We start from the raw sequence: 25,015 nt of genomic DNA, 5'->3' as shown, positions 1-25,015 counted from the left end.
GAAGATTCTCTCAAGATAATCCGAAAGACGAAAATAATTATTTAAAGAGAATGAAGTCCAAAATTAAGTCCAGTGTGATGATAATAGTCATAGTCCGGTTAGAAAGTTTTCAAAGAAGCTGAAATAATAGAAATTGTTTGTTTTTTTCGGACAGTGCAGTACTCCAAAGAAAAATTGATCTCCATTAAAGTGTGATCGAAAAATAAAACGGAACAGAAAAACAGCATATCATCTTCATCGTGGTTTAATTAGAAAAGGTAATTTCAGAGTAGTTTTTTAAAAATTAAGATTAGGCTAAGAGTAATTTTTAAAAAATTAAGATTAGGCTAAGAAAAAAAAGAGGTCAGCACGTGAAAGTTTGTATTACTCCAACCGGATATTGTCTAGACAGGCCGAAACAATTCTTTCTGCAAAGTATATCAACTAAAAAAACTCTTAAATAAAAAAAATTGTATTTAGAAACACATTCAACATTGTATTTGACACTTGGGGCTCGACTCGTGTACTTTAGCCTATTAATCTTTTTTTTTTTTTTTTTGAAAAAACTTGTTTGCTGGAATAATAATCGCCAATCTTTCTTCAGTTCCATTCGCCGACATGAAAACTGTACACCAGTTTAAAACACGTTGTATCTCTCCAATTCTTTTTGATCGTCCGTATGTGGATGAATGACGAAGCAATAAATTTTGCGTCACCTGTTTTGGGGATTCAATAAATCGGCTTTCTTATGCCAGTGTTTGCGGCTGTATAAAAGGGACACTTATTGCTGAGAACAAACGATTTCGAAAAAAAAGTTTTTTAATAATTTAATATTTTTCGTTTTAATTATATAAAAAAAACGCTTTGGTTAGTTAAAAATGCTGTCGCAAAATGTGAAGGAAAACGGGTCTGTAGATTTTTACTTTATCGAAAACGAACATACCAAGAGTTTCATTTATAAATATATAGATTATTTTATAATAAATATTTATATATAATTAGCGGAAGAGACGCCCGGTTTTGCCCGGCCATATAAAAATGGAAAGAGGTTGCCCGATCGTAAAATCTGCTTTTACTCTTTTTTTTTTAATTGTGACAACGGGGGAAGGGAGGCGTCATTTGGGTGTCATTAGTCAGAAGCGAAACCGAAAGTAAAATTTTGTAAGCCAAAACTTAAAAAAAATGGCATGGGTACTCGGCGTTGCCCGTTGTGGAGAGGGGGTATAGCAGGGGTATTGAGCAACCAAACCCCCTATAAAAATAATTAAATACCCGTGAGTGCGCAAAAAAAAAAAAAATAGACGCAGTAGCCAGGCTCGAACCTGTAATACGATAGTGGAAAAGGAGGTAAAAAAAAGCAAACGTTTTAACTGTCTCGCCCACTTTACTTGTGATTTCACAGGTTTTCGAAATAACCTTTATAAGCGTACGTCGAGATCGCGAAGCGTAAATAAAGTTGCAAAAATGTTGACGCTAAAAACTGACCCCTCCTTGCGAAAAACCATCCAGTTGACAGTTAAAGAATTAGTGTTTTGGGCCAATTTTTAGATATTTGTCATCGAAGAGTTCGATTTGCCTAACGATACTGATTTGGTCAGTGTTCGTTACGTGTATCAAAAGTTTTAGCGAGACATACAAACATACATACATTCACACAAACACACACACACACTAACAGACAGGTGATATTTATATCATAGATAATCTGAAAGAAATTTTATATTGCCATATTTACCTTAATTCAATTTAATTTGTTAAGTCTTGAAAATGGAAACTTAATTCAATGATTTAATCGCTGCTGGCCACTGCTTTTAATTTTCTTGTACCAAAAATATTTTAACTTAAAAAAATGTTATACTGCAGAAAAATAGTAAAGTTTGTTTACAAATTACAAGTGTCGATCGTTACATAAGAAGAAAAAAAAAGAGCCGACGCGATACAGTTATATCTTTGGCGTCTTGATAATGACTTAAAAATAAAAATAAAACAATTTCTTGAAGAAATTTTATCCACTTCTTCCCGAGGAAGGTAATTCTTCGTAGCTAGGTACATGTTGCGTATTACAAGTAAAACACAGAGAAACAATTAAGGAAGAAACAACAACAACAAAAAGGGATGAACGAGAACTCAAATTTAGTAAATAGTCCTGATAGAAATGTCTGTGACCTAATAGGGCAGCCAAAAATGTCCACCTGGCTTACAAGAAGATTTCTTGTAATAGTAACTGTCCGAAAGAGTTTCAAGGGAGAGTATGAAAGGAAAGAGAGAGAAAGAGAGAGAGATAGATAGATAGAGAGAGAGAGAGAGAGAGAGAGAGGAGGGGGTGCAATTACTAATAAAGCTTTTTAGGTTCGTATAGAAACAATGTAAAATTCTTGTTTTCATATACAGGGCCCTTGTTTGAATAGTTCTCAGTTATTTTCCTGTACACTCGTGTTCATTTTCATTTTAAGCATCCATGCATGCTTCGTCTTGTGTTTGAGAAATAAAAAGAACAAATTCCAGTTCATTTGAGCAGACAACAATCGAGTAAATCTTCTCCAGTAGTCCTTTTTTCATGAAGATTAAAAATCCATGTGATTGGCAGAATACCTTAGATTTTTTAGGTTTCTTAGAAAAACTTTCACGAGACGAATTTTCTTCATATAATCCATAATTATCCCTTTCTCGATAATTATATTTCCGCCTCTCTGCCTTATTCTTCTCTCAACAATCTTAATGTCCTGTTAGGACAGAGTTGTATATCGTCTTTAATAATTCTTCAGATCTCCTTTAAACTTTAAAAAGAAACATCTTTCTTGTTCCCTCGACGATGTATTTTCAGAAACTGATAATATTACTTCAAAAGTCCTACACGTACTCCAATTTGGCGCAAAAACGTCCCTTTCCAATCAACGAGCAGAAAGCAGTCACATGACGTAAAAAAGGGAGTGGGGAAGGGCATGAATGCTAGGGAAGGGTCAGAAAGGAAGTAAAGAAAGAGCAAAAGAAAGAACGAAAGAAACAAAGATGGTAGAAATAACTTCCACAATCTACTCAATAAATGTTACGATAACGTTTATTGTGTGGGTTTCTTCCAGAGGGAGGGGGTGACATGTTCGGATTTAAGTTAAGGTTCGAATCACGCGACAAATATGGATTCTGTCAGGATGAAACATATATGTCTGTGGATAATAAATCTATATATATAAGCGAAAATGTGTGTATGTATGTATGTATGTATGCATGCATGTATGCATGTTTGTATGTATGTATGTGTGTTTGTGTGTCCGCTTATAACTTTCGACAGACAGAACAAAAATTCACAAACTCAGTATCATATTGAAGCTCCATTTTTCGCCCGAAAAATATCGAAAAATTGGTCAAAAATGTTAATTTTTTCACCCCGAAATCGACAATTTTCTACAGGGAGGGTCAACAAAAACCGTCCTCTCGTGACGACGACCGGTTCTACGCATGCGTCAGATGATGTCATGACCTGATTTAGTTTAAATAGTTGAAGAACTGAACAAATTTCATGTACGTCGTGTTAGTTCAGTTGGTTAGGGCGTTGGGTCATTATCTAAACGTTTTGGGTTCGAATCGTGATGTCAGGTGTCTTTTTTTTTTCGATTTTTTAAATTTAAATATTGAACCAGTGTTATTTAAGCCATTTTTCACGTAACGTTCGTTTTCTGTTTTTTTTTTCTACTTCGCTTATTCTTAGGTTTTCATTAACAACCCCACCCCCGACCACACACTCAAAAACACCCGGGTACCCACTGATTTTTTAAATTTTAATATCGAAACAGGCTTATTTAAACCATTTCTCGCGTGTTTTTTTTTTCATAAGTTTTAACGTTCGTTTTTCTGTTTTCTTTTTTTGTTTTTTTCGATTTTTACATTTAAAATCGTTCGTCTGCCTTACGTTAGCTTTTTTGTGTTTTTTCTGATGCTTTGATTACCCTCTCCGGGTACCCCCCGCTTTCTGTTTTCTTTTTATTTTACTTCGCGTATTCGTAGATTTTCATTAACATCCACATCCCTTCAAATACTCGTGCAACGCCGGGTACCCTCCCCCGCTAAACAGGGGGTTTTAACGTTCGTTTTTCTTGGGTTTTCATTAACATTCCCACCTCCGCCCGACCACACACCACAAAACACCCGGGCAACGGGGTGCCCCTCGCTAGTCTATATATATAAAAGCGAAAATGTGTGTATGTATGCATGTATGTATGTTTGTATATATGTATGTGTGTTTGTGTGTCCGCTAATAACTTTCGACAGACAGAACAAAAATTCACAAACTCGGTATCATATTGAAGCTCCATCCTTCACCCGAAAAATATCGAAAAATTGACTAAAAACGTTAATTCTTTCACCCAGAAATTGACAATTTTCTACAGGGGGGGGTCAACAAAAACCATCCTCTCATGACGACGACCGGTTCCATACGTCAGATTACGTCATGACCTGATTTAGTTTAAATAGTTGAAGAACTGATTACATTTCATTCATGTACGTCGTGTTAGCTCAGTTGGTTAGGGCGTTGGGTCGTTATCTAAACATTTTCGGTTCGAATTGTGGTGTGAGATTTTCTTTTTTTTTTCGATTTTTTAAATTTAAATATTGAAGCAGGGATATTTAAACCATTTTCCACGTAAGGTTCGTTTTTCTGGGTTTTTTTTTTACTTCGCTTATTCTTAGGTTTTCATTAACACCCCTACCCCCGACCACACACCCCAAAACACCCGGGTACACACCGATGTTTTAAATTTTAATATCGAAACAGGCTTATTTAAGCCATTTTGCACGTGTTTTTTTTCCATAAGTTTTAACGTTCGTTTTTCTGTTTTCTTTTTTGTGTTTTTCAATTTTTACATTTAACATCGTTCGTTTGCCTTACGTTAGTTTTTTTTGTGTTTTTTTTTCGCTGTTTTGATTACCTCGCCCTCCCCGGGTATCCCCGCTTCTGTTTTCTTTTTTTACTTCGCTTATTCTTACGTTTTCATTAACAACCACACACACCTCCAAAAACTCGGGCAACGCCGGGTACCCCCACCCGCTAAGCAGGGGTTTTTAACGTTCGTTTTTCTGGGTTTTTTTTTTACTTCGCTTATTCTTAGGGTTTCATTAACACCCCCACCCCCGCCCGACCAAACACACCGAAAAACATCCGGGCAACGCCGGGTACCCCTCTCTAGTTATATCTATATAGGTAAAAACGAAAATGTATGTATGTATGTATGTATGTTTGTGTGTCTGCTAAAAACTTTTGACTGACGGAACAAAAATTCACAAACTTGGTCTCATATGAAAGCCCCAGCCTTCGGACGACAAATATCGAAAAATTGGCCCAAAATGACCATCAGAAGTGCGTCAATTGGTCGATTTTCTGCAGGAGGGGGGCAAAAAAATGACATTTTAATGTTAAACATTACATATTTTTCAATCGATTTATAACTGCCCCAAAAAATACGGGCACCATCTCTTCTACATAAAGTATACACGGGACCGTTTATTTTGGGTCAACTTGTATTTAAAACCCGCATAGTCATGTCACGTGATCTTGACGTCAGCAAGCTGTAATGGCAGTCTGAATTTAAAAAACATTGTTGTTATCGGTAAAAAAAATTTAACCCTAACACAAGCTAAACTATGAACTTCTACGCTATGACAACGTTACCAAAGTTAAAAATAGTTAGATACGATAGTTAAACGAAAAATAACAAGCCAAAAATGTGAAGTAAAAAAAAAATATGCTTACAAAAAATATTAATGATCGAAGTTTTTACAAGAAAACAAACCCAGACGCCATTTTCTTTTTTAGTAACACTCTTTAGAGTAAGGATGACGAAGTGTGTGAGAGAGAGAGAGACGCCATCAGAGAGAGAGAGAGAGAGAGAGAGAGAGAGAGAGAGAGAAAGAGAGAGAAACGTTAACTTTTTCACCCCGAAATCGACAATTTTCGACAGGGGGGGGTCAACAACGCATGCGTCAGATGACGTCATGACGTCGTGACCTGATTTACTTTAAATAGTTGAAAAACCAAACAAATTTCGTGTACGTCACTTTAGCTCAGGTAGTTCATTATCTAAACGTTTTAGGTTCGAATCGTGGTGTGAGCTGGTTTTTTTTTTCGATTTTTTAAATTTAAATATTGAACCCTGTATTATTTAAGCCATTTTTCACGTAACGTTCATTTTGTTGTTTTTTTTTTTTCTTCGCTTATTCTTAGCGACACCCCAAAACACCCGGATACCCACCGATTTTTTAAATTTTAATATCGAAACAGGCTTATTTAAGCCAATTTTCAGGGTTTTTTATCTGTTTTCATCGTTCGTTTGCCTTACGTTAGTTTTTTGTGTTTTTTATTTGTTTTGATTACCCCCCCGCTTAATTAAAACGTTGTTTTCTTTTCTTACTTCGCTTATAACAATGCTTACATCGTCATCGTCGTCGTCATAACGCTCGGCGACTTTCAAACATCTTTCACTAATGCTTCATTCTGGCTGGCCGATTTTATTTTCAAACTTCGCCTCAGGGCTTTGGCTTCGATCCTACCCCCGGTTTCTTTTTTATTTAACACCACACACACCTACAAACCCCCGGGCAACGCCGGGTACCCTTCACTAGTCTATATATATATAAAATCGAAAATGTATATATGTATGTATGTATGTTTGTATGTATGTATGTTTGTATGTCTACTAAAAACTTTCGACAGACACAACAAAAATTCACAAACTTGGTCTCATATGAAAGCCTCACCCTCCAGACAACAAATATCGAAAACTTGGACCAAAAGAACAATGCGAAGTAGGTCAGCTTATCGATTTTCTGCAGGGGGGGCAAAAAAGTGACATTTTAATGATATTTATACGTAATTTAATAAACGCTGAGTCATGTCACGTGACCCTGACGTAAGCAAGCTGTAATGGCGATATGTATATGAAAACATTGAATAGAGACTTTTGTTATCGGTAAAAAAGACACATCATGCACATCAAAATACAAAAATTTAACGTTAGGAAAACGTTACCAAAGTTATTAGCACTTTAAAAATAGTTAGATACGATAGTTAAACGAAAAATAACAAGCCAAAAATGTGAAGTAAAAAAAAATACGCTTACAAAAAATATTAACGATCGATGTTTTTACAAAAAAACAAAACAAAGCGAGACGCCATTTTCCTTTTTAGTAACACTCTTTAGAGTGAAGAAGACGAAGTGTGAGAGAGAGAGAGAGACACACACACACGCAAACAGAGAGAGAGCGAAAGAGAGAGAGATGTCTAGACAGGAAACGAGATTCGTTTTACTGTGTTTTAAAATGTAAATAAACATATAAGAGTGATTGTATTTGATCACATCCTCCTTATTTTCGAGTAACGTTTGTTTCTACGAAAGATGAGACCGCTTGAATTCTAGGAACAGATACTACACTTTGATCTTAGCCAAAAAGACCAAGTAAAAAAAGATGCGTATTATATATTTTTCGTATATTAGCTTCAATTCTAAGAACAGATACTACACTTTGATCTTAGCAAAAAGACCAAGCAAAAAAAAGATGTGTATTATATATTTTTCGTTGAATTCTAAGAACAGATCTTAGCAAAAATACCAAGTAAAAAAAAAAGATGCGTATTATATATTTTTCGTATATTTGCTTGAATTTAAAGAACAGATGGTATTTATTTGCTCCCCCACCGAGCAAATTAGGCACAAGGCCGATTTTTAATGTGAGGAGTGAAGGGAGGGGGAGGGGGAAAAGGGGACCAGCTCCCGAGAGGTGGGAAATGGGAGCTGGTAAAAGGTCAGGCATGTGGGGTTGCCCCCACATCTGGTCTTTGCTAGTCATAGCTTGCAGTATCTGCCGGAACAGATGGTATTTATTTGCTCCCCCACTGAGCAAATTAGGCACAAGGCCGTTTTTAATGTGAGGTAAAAACCAGCTCCCCTAAAAGTAGGCAAAAAGGGGGCACTCTGGTTACCAAAAATAATAATTGTCCCAGTATAGAGGGTTTCCCCTCCATTGACTGGTACAAACTATCCCAAGTGCAGCATCTGCCGGAACAGATACTACACTTTGATCTTAGCCAAAAGACCAAGTAAAAAAAGATGCGTATTATATATTTTTGGTATATTAACTAATTCTATTTAGGGGGAGGAAGGTTAGAGGCATATTATGAGTTAGTGGGAGGATAGGGCGAAAGACGAAACCGCTTTATTTCTAAGAACAGATACTACTCTTTGATCTTAGCCAAAAGACCAAATAAAAAAAGACGCGTATTATATATTTTTGGTATATTAACTAATTCTATTTAGAGGGAGGAAGGTGAAAGGCATATTATGAGTTAGTGGAGGGAGAGGGGGGGAAGACGAAACCACTTTATTTCTAAGAACAGATACTACACTTTGATCTTAGCAAAAAGACCAAGTAAAAAAAAAGATGCGTATTGGATAAAATTGATGCATATGTACGAGCAAAATACCCAGCGTCGCCCGTAATAGTATGACATAGCACTAGCACGACATATATACTAGCTGATTACCCGGCATGGCCTGGGATTGGAAGAACACTCGGTGACGCCATGGATTGGAAAAAATTGGTTGATATATGTACTAGCCAAATGCCCAACGTCGCCCGGAATGGATTACATAGGTGGATATCTGTACTAGCAAAATACCCCGCATAGCCCAGGATTGGATAAAGTAGGTGTATATGAACTAGCAGAACAACCGGCGTCGCCCGGGATTGTATGACATAGGTGGATGTGTACTAGCAGAATACCAAATGTCACCTGGGATTGTATGACATAGGTGAAGTATAGGTCCGATTCGACAATTTTGAAGGTGGTTGTGCAGTATAGGTCCGATTTAAAAAATTTTGATGGTGCTTGTGCATTATAGGTCTGATTTGAAAATTTTAAAGGTGCTTGTGCATTATGGGCCGATTTGACAATTTTTAAGGTACTTGTGCAGTATAGGTCCCATTTGACAATTTTGAAGGTGCTTGTGCAGTATAGGTCCGATTTGAAACATTTATAAGGTGCTTGTGCAGTATAGGTCCAATTTGAAACATTTATAAGGTGCTTGTGCAGTATAGGACAACTTTGAAAAATTTAGAAGGTGCTTGCGCAGTATATATGTTATAATATGCAAGTTACCTCCTTTAGATGTAGCTTCATTATCAGATTCCATTAGATTAATATACAATCATTGTTATAATATGCAAGTGACCTCCCTTGAGTGTAGCTTAATTCTCGAATTCAATTATATTATTATACAATCATTGTTATAATATGCAAGTGACCTCCCTTGAGTGTAGCTTCATTGTCGAATTCCATAAGATTATTATACAATCATTGTTACAATATGCAAGTGACCTCCTTTGAGTGTAGCTTCATTGTCGAATTCCATTAAATTAATATACAATCATTGTTATAATAGGCAAGTGACCTACCTTGGATGTAGCTTCATTGTCGAATTCATTTAGAATTATATTCAATCATTGTTATAATATGCAAGTGACCTCCCTTAGGTGTAGTTTCATCGTCGAATTTCATTAGATTAATATACAGTCATTGTTATAATGTGCGAGTGACCTCCCTTTGATGTAACTTCATTGGCGACTACCATTAGATCACGCAAGTGGCCGCCCTTGTAGTAGTTTCATTTTCGAGTACCATTATCTTAATATACAATCATTGTTATAATATGCAAGTGACCTCCCTTGGATGTAGCCTCATTGTCGAATACCATTAGCTTAATATGCAATCAATGTAATATTATGCCAGTGAACGCTCTTGGATATGGCTTTATAGCTGGATATTTGTACTAGCATAATACTCAGCGTTGCCGGGGATTGTATAAGGAAGGGTGATGTATGTGCTAGCAAAATACCCGACGTTGCCTGGGATTGGATGACATGGTGGGATGTTTCCTAGGAGAATACCTGGGATCGGATCAGATAAGTGAATATTTGTGCTAACAGCATACCCCATATAGGAAGATGGTGTGATTATGTCGTAAAATCATGAAAACTTATTGTCCAAATTAGTAACATATCCAAGAATTATGAAAAATGATGAAATGCGAGTTATTTGTTGGTGTGTTTATAATAAAATAACACGCCAGACAATGTCACAAAGTAATTATTTTAGCAAAGTGAAAGGATATTATGTGTGTTAAATTATAAAAAACGATTGTCGAAATTAGTAACATATCCAAGAATCATGAAAAGTGATTAAATGTAAATTATTGGATTGGTGTGTTTATAATGAAATGAACAGCCCAGATATAGTCTTAAAGTTAATATTTTAGTAAGAAGGTCGATTATGTGGGTTACATTATTAAAAATGATTGTAGAAATTAGTAACATATCCAAGAAAAGTGAAAAAGGATGAAATGTTAGTTATGTGATTGGTGTGTTTGTAATGAAATTACCAGCACAAACAATGTCTCAAATGTATTAATTTAGTAAGAGGAAGGGGATTATGTGGGTTAACTCATGAAACATGATTATCGAAATTAGTAACATATCCAAGAATTATGAAAAATGATGAAATGTTAGTTATTTTATGTGTATATTTGTAATGAAATAGACACACTAGACAATGTCGCAAGGTTGTTATTTTAGTAAGAGAGGGGCGATTATGTGTGTTAAATCATGGAAATGATTGTCGAAATTAGTAACATATCCAAGAACTATGAAAAATGATAAAATGTGAGTTATTTGATTGGTGAGTTTATCATGAAATAACCAGTATCAATGTCTCAAAGTTTTTATTTTAGCAAGAGGAGAGGGGATTATGTGGGTTAAATCATGAAAAACGATTAGAAAATATACAAGTATTGTCATAATATGCGAGTGACCTCCCTTGGGTTTAGCTTCATTGTCGAATTCCATTAGATTAATATACAATTGTTGTTATAATATGTAAGTGACCTCCCTTGGGTGTTGCTTCATTGTCGAATACCATTAGATTAATATACAATCATTGTCATAATATACGAGTGACCTTCCTTGTGTGTAGCTTCATTGTCGAATTCCATTAGATTAATATACATTCATTGTCATAATATGCGAATGATCACCCTTGGATGTAGCTTCATTGTCGAATACCATTATAATTATATACAATCATTGAAATAATATGTAAGTGACCTCTCTTGGATGTAGCTTCGTTGTGGAATACCATTAGATTAATATGCAATCATTGTCATAATATGTAAGTAACCTCCCTTGGATATACCTTCATTGTCAAATTCTATTAGAATAATACAATCATTTCAATACGCAAGTGACCTCCATTGGATGTAGATTCATTGTGGAATTCCATTAGATTAATATACAATCATTGTTACAATATGAAAGTGATCTCCATCGGATGTATAGTCATTGTCGAATTTCATTAGAATAATATACAATCATTGACATAATATGTAAGTGACGTCCCTTGGATGTAGCATCTTTGTCGAATACCATTAGAATAATATAAAATCATTGGTGTAATATGCAAGTGACCTCCATAGAGTGTAGCTTCATTGTCGAATACTGTTATATAGGGGTTTCATTAAAAGAGAGTCTGAGAGAGAGTTTGTCGTTGAGTCTTAAAGAGAGAGAGAGAGAGTCTTTTATTAAGAGGGATGTTGTGAGAGAGATTGTTCGTTTATGAAGAATGTCGTTGTTTCTGTTATGAAGCGATTCATATATTAAAACGTGTTCATTACTTAGATGTGTAGAAGAAGAAAGCTCTTTGAGTGAGGAGACATTGTTCAGACAGTCTTAGTGTTGATATGAGATGTAGAGTTCACATTGTCGATATGAGATGTCGAGACGTGTATGTAAGATGTGTATGTTAAGACATTTTATAACACAGACATAGAGACATATAATAGCAATTCAATTTACCTTTTGTAGAATCACAACACAAGACGACGTTTTATAAAAACACATGATGGGTTTATTTCTTCACGTCCGGCCGTGGTTTTCATCATCAAGCATTCAAAGCTTCACATATTACGTTTCAAAGTGACCGTCTCGCTTCTAGACGTTACAATTCCAAACTCTCTCTGAGTTTCTCACTAACTAACTAACTAACTAACTCTCACTTCCTATATTGAGAAATCTATGCATGTCCGGCCAACGTGACCACAATTCACGTGCCATCAACATGCGCGACCTGCACGTTTCCGAACATTCTGATTTCCCATTTTTTCTTTGTTTTTTTCACAAATGAATTCAACCTACATATCTAATTAATTTAACCCATATCTTATTATCCACATTCTTTCTAACAATGATAGTTTATTTATTATTTATTTAATCAGAATCAACAATTTACTGGACATTCCATTTAAACCTATTATTCTTTAAAACTTATATCCAGGGTTCGATTCCTGCTTTCTCTCATTTTATTTTCATTTTAACTAAATCTCTCCATTTTTATACTTACATGAAAAAGGGACAGCCCTTATCATGTAACAATACTATTAGATTAATATACAATTATTGTAATAACATGTAAGTGACCTCCATTGAGTGTAGCTTCATTCTAGAATTCCATTATATTTATATACAATTATTGTCATAATATGCAAGTGACCTCCCTTAGATGTAGCTTCATTCGTGAATACCATTAGATTAATATACATTCATTGTCATAATATGTATGTGACCTCCCTTGGATGTAGCTTCATTCTCGAATGCCATTACATTTATATACAATCATTGTTATAATATGCAAGTGACATCCCTTGGATGTAGCATCATTGGTAGATTCCATTAGAATAATATACAATCATTGTTATAATATGCAAGTGACCTCCCTTGGATGAAGCTTCACTGTCAGATTCCATTAGAATAATTTTCAATCATTGTTATAATATGCAAGTGACCTCCCTTGGATGCAGCTTTATTGTCGAATACCATTAGAATAATATACAATCATTGCTAATGTATGCAAGTTACCTCCCTTGGTTGTAGCTTCATTGTCGAATACCTTTAGAATAATATACAATCATTGTTATAATATACGAGTGGCCTCCCTTGGATGTAGCTTGATTGTCGAATTTCATTAGATTAATATACAATCATTGTAATATTAGGCGAGTAGCCTCCCTTGGGTGTAGCTTCATTGTCGAATTTCATTAGATTAATATACTATCATTGTTATAACATGAGAGCTACCTCCCTTTGATTTAACTTCATTGGCGACTACCATTAGATTATGCAAGTGGCCTCCCTCGGATGAAGTTTCATTTTCGAATACCATTAGATTAATATACAATCATTGTTATAATATGCAAGTGACCTCCCTTGGATGTAGCCTCATTGTCGAATACCATTAGCTTAATATGCAATCAATGTAATATTATGTCAGTGAACGCTCTAGGATATGGCTTTATAGCTGGATATTTGTACTAGCATAATACCCAGCGTTGCCAGGGATTGTATAAGGAAGGTGGATATATGTACTAGCAAAATACCCGACGTTGCCTGGGATTGGATGTAATAGATGGGATGTTTCCTAGGAGAATACCTGGGATTGGATCAGATAAGTGGATATTTGTGCTAACAGAATACCCCATATAGGAAGATGTTGCGATTATGTCGTAAAATCATGAAAACTTATTGTCCAAATTAGTAACATATCCAAGAATTATGAAAAATGATGAAATGCGAGTTATTGGTTGGTGTGTTTATAATAAAATAACACGCCAGACAATCTCACAAAGTAATTATTTTAGCAAAGTGAAAGGATATTATGTGTGTTAAATTATAAAAAACGATTGTCGAAATTAGTAACATATCCAAGAATTATGAAAAGTGATTAAATGTAAATTATTGGATTGGTGTGTTTACAATGAAATGAACAGCCCAGATATAGTCTTAAAGTTAATATTTTAGTAAGAGGGGTCGATTATGTGGGTTACATCATTAAAAATGATTGTAGAAATTAGTAACATATCCAAGAAAAGTGAAAAAGGATGAAATGTTAGTTATGTGATTGGTGTGTTTGTAATGAAATTACCAGCACAAACAATGTCTCAAATGTATTAATTTAGTAAGAGGAAGGGGATTATGTGGGTTAACTCATGAAACATGATTATCGAAATTAGTAACATATCCAAGAATTATGAAAAATGATGAAATGTTAGTTATTTTATGTGTATGTTTGTAATGAAATAGACACTCTAGACAATGTCGCATGGTTGTTATTTTCCTAAGAGAGGGGCGATTATGTGTGTTAAATCATGGAAAATGATTGTCGAAATTAGTAACATATCCACGAATTATGAAAAATGATAAAATGTGAGTTATTTGATTGGTGTGTTTATCATTAAATAACCAGAGACAATGTCTCAAAGTTATTATTTTAGCAAGAGGAGAGTGGATTATGTAGGTTAAATCATGAAAAACGATTGTCGAAATTAGTAACATGTCCAAGAACTATGAAAAGTTATTAAATGTAAGTTATTTGATTGGTGTGTTTGTAATGAAATAAACAGACCAGATATTGTCTCAAAGTTAGTATTTTAGTAAGAGGGGGTCGATTATGTGGGTTAAATTATAAATAATAATTGTCGAAATTAGTAACATATCCAAGAATTATGAAAAATGATTAAATGTGAGTTATTTGATTGGTGTGTTCGTAATGAAATAGACAGGCTAGAAGAAGTATCAAAGTTGTTATTTTTGTAAGAGGAAGGGGATCGTGTCGGTTAAAGAGGGGGCGATTATTTGGGTTACTTTATTAAAAATAATTGTCGAAATTAGTAACATATCCAAGAATCATGAAAAATGGTCAAATGTGAGTGACTTCATAGGTGTGTTTGTAATGAAAAAAAAACAGCCATACAATGTCTCAAAGTTATTATTTTAGTGATAGGAGGTGGCGATAATGTGGATTAACTCATGAAAAATTATTGTCGAAATTAGTAACATATCCAAGAATTATGAAAACTGAAGTTTTAGTTATTTGATTGATGAGTTTATAATGAAATAAACAGCCCAGTCAATGTAGCAAATTTATGATTTTAGTATGGATTGGGCGAATAGATGTGTGCACTCATTAAATTTGATTGTCGAAATTCATAACCTATCTAAGAATTATAAAAAATGATGCAATGTGAGGTATTTTATTGATGTGTTTGTAATGAAATAAACAGCCCAGAAATGTCTCAAAGGTATTATTTTAGTAAGAGGAGAGAGGTTTGAAAATAGCAACATATCCAAAAATTATGAAAAATGATGAAATGTGAGTTATTTGATTGGTGTATTCGTAATGAAGTAGACAGACCAGAAAATGTATGGAAGTTATTATTTTAGTAAGAGGTCGCAATTATTTTCGTTACTTCATTAAAAATAATCGTCAAAATTAGTAACATATCCAAGGATTATGAAAAATGATATAATGTGAGTTACTACTTTGGTGGGTTTTTAATGAAATAACCAGCCATACCATGTCTAAAAGTTATTATTTTAGTGATAGAAGGGGGCGATAATGTGGATTTACTCATGAAAAGTGATAGTCGAAATTAGTAACATACCATAGCCTATGTATCAAAGTTTTTATTTTAGTAAGAGTGGTGGCGATAATGTAAGTTAAATCATGTGACATGGTTGTTGAAATTAGTAACATATCCAAAAATTATAAAAAAATGATGAAATGTGAGTTATTTGAATGATGTGTTTGTAATAAAAACCAGCCAAGACAATGTCTCAAAGTTATTATTTTAGACAGGTGAGCGATAATGTGAGTTAAATTGTCGAAATTTGTAACAATTCAAGAATTATGGGATTTAACGAGATACGTCCACATATATACTTACAGATTAACCGGAGTCACCCTGGATTCAATGAGATACATGCAAATGTATGCAAGCAGAATACACGGTCGCTTGGGATGTAATGAGATGGATGCAAATATATACTAGCAGAATACTTGGCGTTGCCTTGGATTTAATTAGATGTATTGAAATGTATACTAACAGAATACCTTGTGTCACTCAGGATTTAATGAGATTGATTGAGATATATACTAGCAAAACACCCAGCGTTGCCTGGGATTGAATGAAATAGGTGAGAATATATATTAGTAAAATACCTGGCATCGCTTGGGATTTGATGAGATAAATGTGTTGTATATTACCCGTCCTTTCATATACATACTATAAATGACATACCCGTGGTAAGATACAATTATTTCATATGTGTAATACCCGTCTTATGTAGGTAAAATATTCTTTTGCTCGAAATAACAAATGATACATGAACATACAAAATTCCTATCTCATAAGAATAATAATATATTACAAAACCAAATTAAATTTTCTCATTGTTTATACTATCTCGAGCAACGCCGAGTATCCCCGCTAGTCTATATATAAAAGCGAAAATGTATGTGTGTGTGTTTGTATGTCTCGCAAAAACTTTCGACACGGGTCACGGATTTTCGCCAAATAGGTATCATTTTAAAGCTCCAACCATCGCCCGACAAATATCGAAAAATTGGCCAAAAGCATTAATTCCTTCACCCTAAAATCATCAGTTTTGTACAGAGAGAGTGTAGCAAAAACCGTTCTCTCATGACAAGTTGGCTTCTACGCATGCGCAAATGACGTCAGAACATGATTTAGTTTAAATATTTAAAAAATAGAACCAATTTCGTCAATGTCGTCTTAGCTCACTAGATTAGAGGTCGGCGTCATTATCTAAAAGTTGTAAGTTCGATTCGTGGTGTGAGATGTCTTTTTCGATTTTTTAAATTTTAATATTGAAACAGGGTTATTTAAGCCATTTTTCACGTTTTATATTTTTTTTTATTTTTCAGATTAAAAAAAAGTTTTAACGTTCGTTTTTCTGTTTTTATTCCATTACATTCGCGTTTTGTTTTTTGTTTTTGTTTTTCCGATTTTAAGAAATTTTAACATTGTTCGTTTGCATTACGTTAGTTTTTTTGTTTTTCGATTTTTTAAGTTTTAACATTTTTTTATATATATATATATATAATATTTAAACAAATAAAAAAATTAATAATTTAATATTTAAAAATATTTACTTCGCTTATTATTTTGTTTTGATTACCCCCCTCCGCCCGAGTACACACACCTCTAAACACCCGGACAACGCCGGGTATCCCCCGCTAGTATATATATATATATATATATATATATATATATATATATATATATATATATATATATATATATATATATATATATATATGAGAAATTCATGATGAAAAATGAAATTGAATGAATTATAATATTTATTGATTCATCAAATATTCAAACAAGGAATCATAATTTAAATAATTCAACCTGTTGATTTTCTTTAGTGTTCCCAGATTACTATTTCATTAATTAATTGATTGACTAGATAAATAGGTAATTGATTGTTTTTTTTCTAAAACTGTTAAAGCCTTGTTAATGCAAAAAAGTTTCATATATATTTGTATATTTTTAAAAATTCATGCTAATTTGTGGTGTATTTTTTACTAATGTTTATTATTTGATAAAATGTGCTTATCTCTGAAAATACATGGGTTAACGTTTTTATATTATAATTCCTTGTTATAATTTTTTTATGGTCCAATAACCATTTTAATTTTTTTTCTATTTTTTTATTGTCGATTTTTTCTATTTCTTTAATTACTCTAGCTAGTATAAAGAGATTTTTGTTATCTTGTTCCAAATTTAAGATGTGTAGATTTATCTTTTTAATTTTATGTATATTGTTACGACCCGACAGCTGCTGTGGACGGCGGAAAAAAAAGATGATAACGCAAAAAATTGTTGTTTTTTTAATCAATTTTTTGGCGTCATCGTCTTTTTTTTTCCTTTATAAAGTAAGTTTTCTGGGATTTGTGGCACAAATGACACTGGAACGTAGGGGTGGGATAATCTTATTCTCAGGACATCATGCAAAAAAATGACAAACGACAAACACATGCAAAAATAATAGAGACGACATCATTAAACAGTTAATATAAATTTTAATAGTTAAAATTAATTACAGATATAATTAAAAGGAACATCAGTTGGGTGGTTGGTTGGTTGGTTGGTTGGTTGGTTGGTTGGTTGGTTGGTTGGTTGGTTGGTTTTACGGCGTACTAACCCAACTCAAATGTTATAAAAATTTAACAAAAAGTCAAGAACAGTTTCAACAAGTTTATATATTAACAAATCAATACATTTAACAAATCAATACATTTAACAAATCAATACATTTAAAAAATCTATATATCTAACAAGTTCATATATTTCAAAATTCATATATTTAACAAATTATAAATTTTCAATAGATACACTTTATAATCAATTTTAATTTGGCTGTTTAGGTTCTATAGCATCAACCACTTTGGGTTATTTAAAAATCAAATCCACATACTGTTGGACCGTTTTGGAATGTAGAAACAATATACACAAATGTACGTGTGCAATAGTGTTTAAGACAGTCGTATTTTTTTACATGCATTATCTTTTTTTTTAGTTTTGCTTATTTATAGGGGTTATTTTCAATCTCCATTTCTTCCGATTCCTCAATCTTGTTTGATGTTGCTATTTTATTTTGATTCTTCTTTTTAATTGTATTTTCTTGTTATATTTTCAATTATGTCTTTGTTAGAATCCGGAGATCGGATTAGTGATCTTTGCTGTATTTCACTTGTATATTCACCCTCCCGAGAACCCTCTTTGGGCATTTCTATATTGGTATCCACATTTCATTTTGTTTTCGTAATGGCTACGGTTGGTTTTTGTTGTGGTTGCAAGGTTGAACAATAATTAGTAAGGAAATACAATGAAGACGCAAACAACAAGATAACGCAATAATAAGTGTATTAAGAAAAGGTATATTTACAATATGTACAAATGACGGTGTCGAGTCAGAGAGTCTTGGTGGGAGGACATGTACGCTCTTCGGTGTCACTTCTGGTGGCATTTGAGTAAGACACACCAAGGCCAACCTAGGCTTGCCATTTATAGTGTTATGTTATTCGCATATGCAAATAAGTGGTTGCCACCACAACACCCCCCTCCCAAGATTTGAAGTCACACAGATTTCAATATCTTTTTCTTTTTGGGTTTACCATTAATGGTTCATTCACTTTTCTTTTCCTACCTGATCTTCGGGGTTCAGGTGCATTTTGAGGCGGTTCCAAATTAAAAGATTCGTATATGATATCTATGGTGTCCTCCTCTTCGACTGTTGTCGTATCATCATCATCTTGGATATGACGTTCTTTTATCTGATTTAGGTGCCTTTTATGTATATTCTGTGAACCTTTAATCATGTATGTACAATCACCAATGCGTTTATCCACGACTCCACATTCCCAGTAAGATGTGTTATTTCTGTAGCACTTAAAATATACTCGATCTCCCGAGTTATATTTCTTTCTTCTCGTGTGTGTAGTGTTTCGGATAATTGCCTGCCTTGGCAATAGTTTGTCAAACGCTGATTTTACCTTTCTGGCAAACATTAGATCAGCTGGTGATATGTTTGATGGTGTACTAGGATGTGAACTGCGTTCCGTTATCAGTGACCAGTGTGTCTGGTACACCGAATCTTGCAAACAACTCGTGTAGGAACCCTATTGAGTTGTTCGTTGTTGGATTCCTGCAACGCATTACCTCCGGCCATTTTGTGAAACTATCCACTACAATTAAATAATAGTTTTTACCTACTGGACCAGCGAAGTCCATGTGGATTCTCGACCATGGTTGGTCGGTTTTCGACCAAGGTTTGTGTACTATAGGTGGAGATTTTGCCGCTAACTGGCATCCTTTACATTTATCAATTGTTGTCGCTATGTCAGTGTCCATGTTACGCCAGTACACGTAGCTTCTCATTAACGACTTCATTCGATTTATCCCCGGATGTCCTGTGTGGAAATCTCTTAACATCCTATTCTGCAATGTTTTGGGTATTACCACTCTCTCGCTGTACAGTAACACATCATCACATATGGAGAAAACTTCCTGCACCTTTGTGTCCGTTATAATTTTCTCTTTTATGTCCTTTATATATTCGTCTTTCTCGGCTTCCCTTTTAATGTCCGACAAAGTTACGGGTAGTTCCTTAATGATGTTTGCTACCATATTTTTTACTTCAACATTTGTCCGAATTGCTGCAATGACTGATTCTTCCAGATTGTGTTTCTGTGGTATCAGTCTTGACAGTCCATCCGCATGGCAAATCTTTTTTGATGCTAGATGTTGTAGCTGGAAATCGTAATTAAGTAGTATTGTACCCCAGCGCAGCAATCTATTTGCGGTGTATACTGGCAATCCTTTTTTTGATCCATAGATCGTGACTAACGGTTTATGGTCGGTTTCAAGTATGAATTGTCTACCATATAAATATCGGTGAAATTTAGTCACGGCAAAGATTATGCTCAACGCTTCTTTTTCGATTTGTGAATATGCCCTTTCGGCTGGTATCAGCGTTCTCGAAGCGTGCGCTATTGGTTTTCTAGACCCATCCGGCATAATATGTTGAATGCATGCTCCTAAGCCGTAGGAGCTAGCGTCACTAGCGACGACTATTTTTAAGTTTGTGCCAAAGTGCGTTAAGAATAATTCGGATGTTAGTGCGCTCTTTATTTTGTCAAAAGCGGTTTGACATTCTTGCGTCCAGTTCCACGGTGTATCCTTTTTAAGCAGATTATTTAAGGGGGCTCGCAAGTTATGCATTCCTTCAATAAAAGATTGGTAATAATTTGCGAGTCCTAAGAAACTCTGCAAGGTTGTTACATTATCGGGTGCTGGCATATTTTTTATTGCCGCAGATCTGTCTGGGTCTGGACGTCGTCCATGTTTGTTTATTATGTGTCCAAGATACTTAATCTCGCTCATACAAAAGTCACATTTACTTTCTTTTACTTTAAAGCCGAATTCTTGTATTCGAGTAAATACTTGTTTCAAATGTTCCTTATGTTCTTCTAGGGATTTGCTCCTGATAACAATGTCGTCCAGGTATGCACATGCGCACTCAATACCACTTAGCATGGTGTCCATCGTTTGCTGAAAGATGGCAGGCGCTACTTTGATGCCAAAAGGCAATCGGTTGTATTTGTATAATCCCTTATGCGTATTGATGCATAGTATTTTTGAGCAATTCTCCTCGACCGGTATTTGCAAATACGCGTCGTTCAAGTCTATCTTGGAGAAAATATTACCCCCATTCAACTTCGTGAATATTTCCTCTGGGCTTGGTAGGGGGTAATGGTGATCTTTTAATAGGGAGTTGACCCCGGTCGAAAAGTCTGCGCACACTCTAACTTCGTCATTCTTTTTCTTTACGTATACGGTGGGGGCTGCCCACTCGCTGTGTTCTATTTTTGATAGAATTCCCGTCTGTTCCAATCTATTTAATTCTTTATCAATCTTTTCCAACCCAGCGAACGGAACATTTCGCTTTTTTCTAAAAATTGGGCTGGCGTTTTCTTTAAGTTCAAACGAGGCCTTGAATTTATTGCAGCGACCTAAGTTAGTCGTGAATGCCCCAGGAAATAATTCTTTTAAATCGTCTTTTATATTTACTGTTGTTGGAGAAGAACATTCTAATTTTTTACAGAATGTATTGATTGGCTTATCCCATAGTCCGAATTTCTCAATTAAATCTATTCCAAACAGATTTTCACTATTTTTTAGTACGAATATTTTTAATTTCTTCGAAATCCCTTTCAATTTTATCGGGAGGACAACTTCTCCTTCAAATTTTATACCACCACCAGTTACCGTCCGGGCTGCTTTACTAGTTTTCATCATGGCCGGTTTTCCCAACTTTTTCCACGTATTCAGGTTTATTATAGAAACATCGGAGCCGGAATCGAGTTGTAACTTTATTGATGTTTTTAATATTTCCACTTTTACGTATTTTCGCCGATCTTTGTCTAATTTTGTATTTGATTTTGTTTGCTGTACTCCCTTTCTGGTGTAATCTTTATATCTGCAGCAATCGCTTTTGTGTCCCACCTTCTTACAAATGTAGCATTTTTTCTTCTTATAAGGACAATCTGATTCCAAATGCTTTTCTGCACATCTCTTACAGTTATATCTAGGAAGAGGCTTGTTATATTGTGTACTATATTTATGGTTATTATCTTTGGAATATCCCGTTCCATTGCTTTTCTTTGTAAAGTTCTTGGTTGGTGCGTATGGTTTTCTAACTTTTCTTACATATGCCACTCCGGATTCTTCTATATTTTTTTAATCCTTTTTTAGTGTAATGGCCCTTTCGCAGTCCTCTGCTAGTTTCTGAAGGGTTAAATCTTGCTCAGATTCCAGCTTAGACAACACTCGTCTGCGTATTTCTGCATTTTTCGTGGAAACTAACCCTTGAGCGAAGATTAGACATTTAAAATCTTCTACCGTTAGTTCTGCAAGCTTAAAATTATCGCAGTTTTTATTGACAACTGATGCGTATGTCAAATAATCTTGGTTGTCCATCTTTCTTAGATTCATGCACAGCCATCTTTTATGAAAAAGAGATATATTTGGATTAAATAATTCTTTTAGTAATTTTACAGCTTCCATGAACTCTAATTCCGCAGTTTTTTTAGGTAATATGTAATCTACGAATTTGCTGTGTTCTGATGTACCCAATTTTCTGAGTAAGAGGCTCACTTTCTGGCTATTTGGCCAATTTTTACAGTCCAGTTGAAAAACATCCTCGTATCTTGTGTAGTATGCTTAAAAATTCTTCTCTTCCTCAAGCACATAATGAAATGTGTCCATGCTATTAAAAATAGTTGTATGGGAGAAATTAACACTATCGACATTTTCTCGATTACTCTTTCCAGTGTTTTAGCAAAACGTTCCTCTTGTCTTTCTTCATATTCTAATTGTAGTTTCTTATGCCTTTCTTCCTGTTCCAATTGTAGTTTCTTATGCCTTTCTTCCTGTTCCAATTGCAGTTTTTTCTGCTTTAATTGTGCCATTTTCTGCTTTTCTTCTTGTTCCTGCTGCCATTTCAATAATCTGTCCTCTCTCTTTTCCTCGCGGTCGGCCTGTGCCTGTATTTGTGTTTGCAAAAGCTCGTTTTGTGTAGCTTGTCTGCGTTCATCCCGCTCAGCCTGTGCTTGTAAAAATTGCATGAACATTTTTGATAAGTCTTCCATGTTTTTTTTTTTTAGTGTGTAGTTAAAAAAAAAATATTGTACCATGTACAATATACACCGGTTTGGGTTACAACAAAAAAGCAAATTGCTGTAAGCTCCTGTTTTCAATAATAATATCGCTGCTTGCAATAATATAATCTTTTTGCGAGTCACGCTGCAAAAAAAATAAAACAGGTTTATCTGGAATCACGAAATGGAATTGACTTTCCGTTTTTAGGCACTTACTAATAAGTAACTCTTTCCACAAAATAAAAGTTTGGGGCTTTTTTTTTTAATCGAGTCACAATTGAATAAATGTATGCAGTACATTTAGTTCTTTGAGTTTTTTTTCCTCTAGTATTTTAGTAATTAAAATACCTCTTAAATTGAGATTACATTTTTTCCCGTGACGTTTTACTGTATTATCCGTTATTCAGTGACTTCAAGAAAAAAAAATCCTTTCCTTGAATTTTAGTTTTAGCTGTGGTATTTCCTTTTAGTACCGACGTCAACCAAAACATTAATTAAAAAGTCCTTTAGTTGTTGTTTTGTTTACGGAGAACAGTAATTAGAATCCACTGGTGAAATTTTTTCGTAGGTTACTTCCTTGCTTTTCGTAATACGGGTCTGACCTGTCGTTTTTGCGACAGAACAAAGTTCGCTTTTCGTTTGCAAGTTGGTCCTTTAATAAGATTTGTCGTGTAGCGACAAACAAAAATTCACTTTTACATTCGTTTGCAAGTCGGATTCCCAGAAAACGGCGTAAATTGTCGCTTTTGCCACGTTAGAGTTTTTTTTTTCACTTGAGTTGAAACTTCTCTTTAGCGTAAAATCCGTTTGCTCGTCAACACTTTGCATTCCTTAAAAAAATGGTCAACCTTTGCGTTGTACTTTCTTTCTTTTTTTTTTAAATAGTTCTTCGTCAAACTGTTATATTTGACGCTTCATATCTCGTCGCCAACTGTTGTGGTTGCAAGGTTGAACAATAATTAGTAAGGAAATACAATGAAGACGCAAACAACAAGATAACGCAATAATAAGTGTATTAAGAAAAGGTATATTTACAATATGTACAAATGACGGTGTCGAGTCAGAGAGTCTTGGTGGGAGGACATGTACGCTCTTCGGCGTCACTTCTGGTGGCATTTGAGTAAGACACACCAAGGCCAACCTAGGCTTGCCATTTATAGTGTTATGTTATTCGCATATGCAAATAAGTAGTTGCCACCAAAACATTTTTATTTCTGTTGAATACAATTTTTAAAGATTTTCTTGAAAGGATGGCCGTTAATTTGTGTTTAAATTTAATAAGAGTTTTTTTTATAGTTATCTATTTTAGTGATGATGAGTTCTTTTTATAGTTATCTATTTCAGTGTTGATGAGTTTTTTTTTATAGTTATCCATTTTAGTGGTCATGCATTTTTTTATAGTTATCTATTTCAGTGTTGCTGGGTTTTTTTTATAGTTATCTATTTTAGTGCTGATGAGGGTTTTTATAGTTATCTATTTTAGTGGTGATGGGTGTTTTTTATAGTTATCTAATTTAGTAGTGATTTTTTATAGTTATCTATTTTAGTGGTGATGACTTTTTTATGGTTATCTATTTTAGTGGTGATGAGCTTCTTTATAGTTATCTATTTTAGTGGTGCTGAGTTTTTTTATAGTTATCTATTTTAGTGGTGATGAGTTTTTTTATAGTTATCTATTTTAGTGGTGATGAGTTTTTTTATAGTTATCTATTTCAGTGTTGCGGAGTTTTTTTTATAGTTATCTATTTTAGTGGTGATGGGTTTTTATAGTTATCTATTTTAGTGGTGATGAGTATTTTATAGTTATCTATTTTAGTGGTGATGAGTTTTTTGTATAGTTATCTATTTTAGTGGTGATAAGTTTTTTATAGTTATCTATTTTAGTGGTGGTGGGTTTTTATAGTTATCTATTTT

The sequence above is a fragment of the Euprymna scolopes genome, chromosome 15 (genome assembly GCF_053919585.1).
Source record: "Euprymna scolopes isolate OS-2025 chromosome 15, ASM5391958v1, whole genome shotgun sequence".
Classification (NCBI taxonomy): Eukaryota; Metazoa; Mollusca; class Cephalopoda; order Sepiida; family Sepiolidae; genus Euprymna; species Euprymna scolopes.
Note: the sequence above shows the minus strand (reverse complement) of the source record.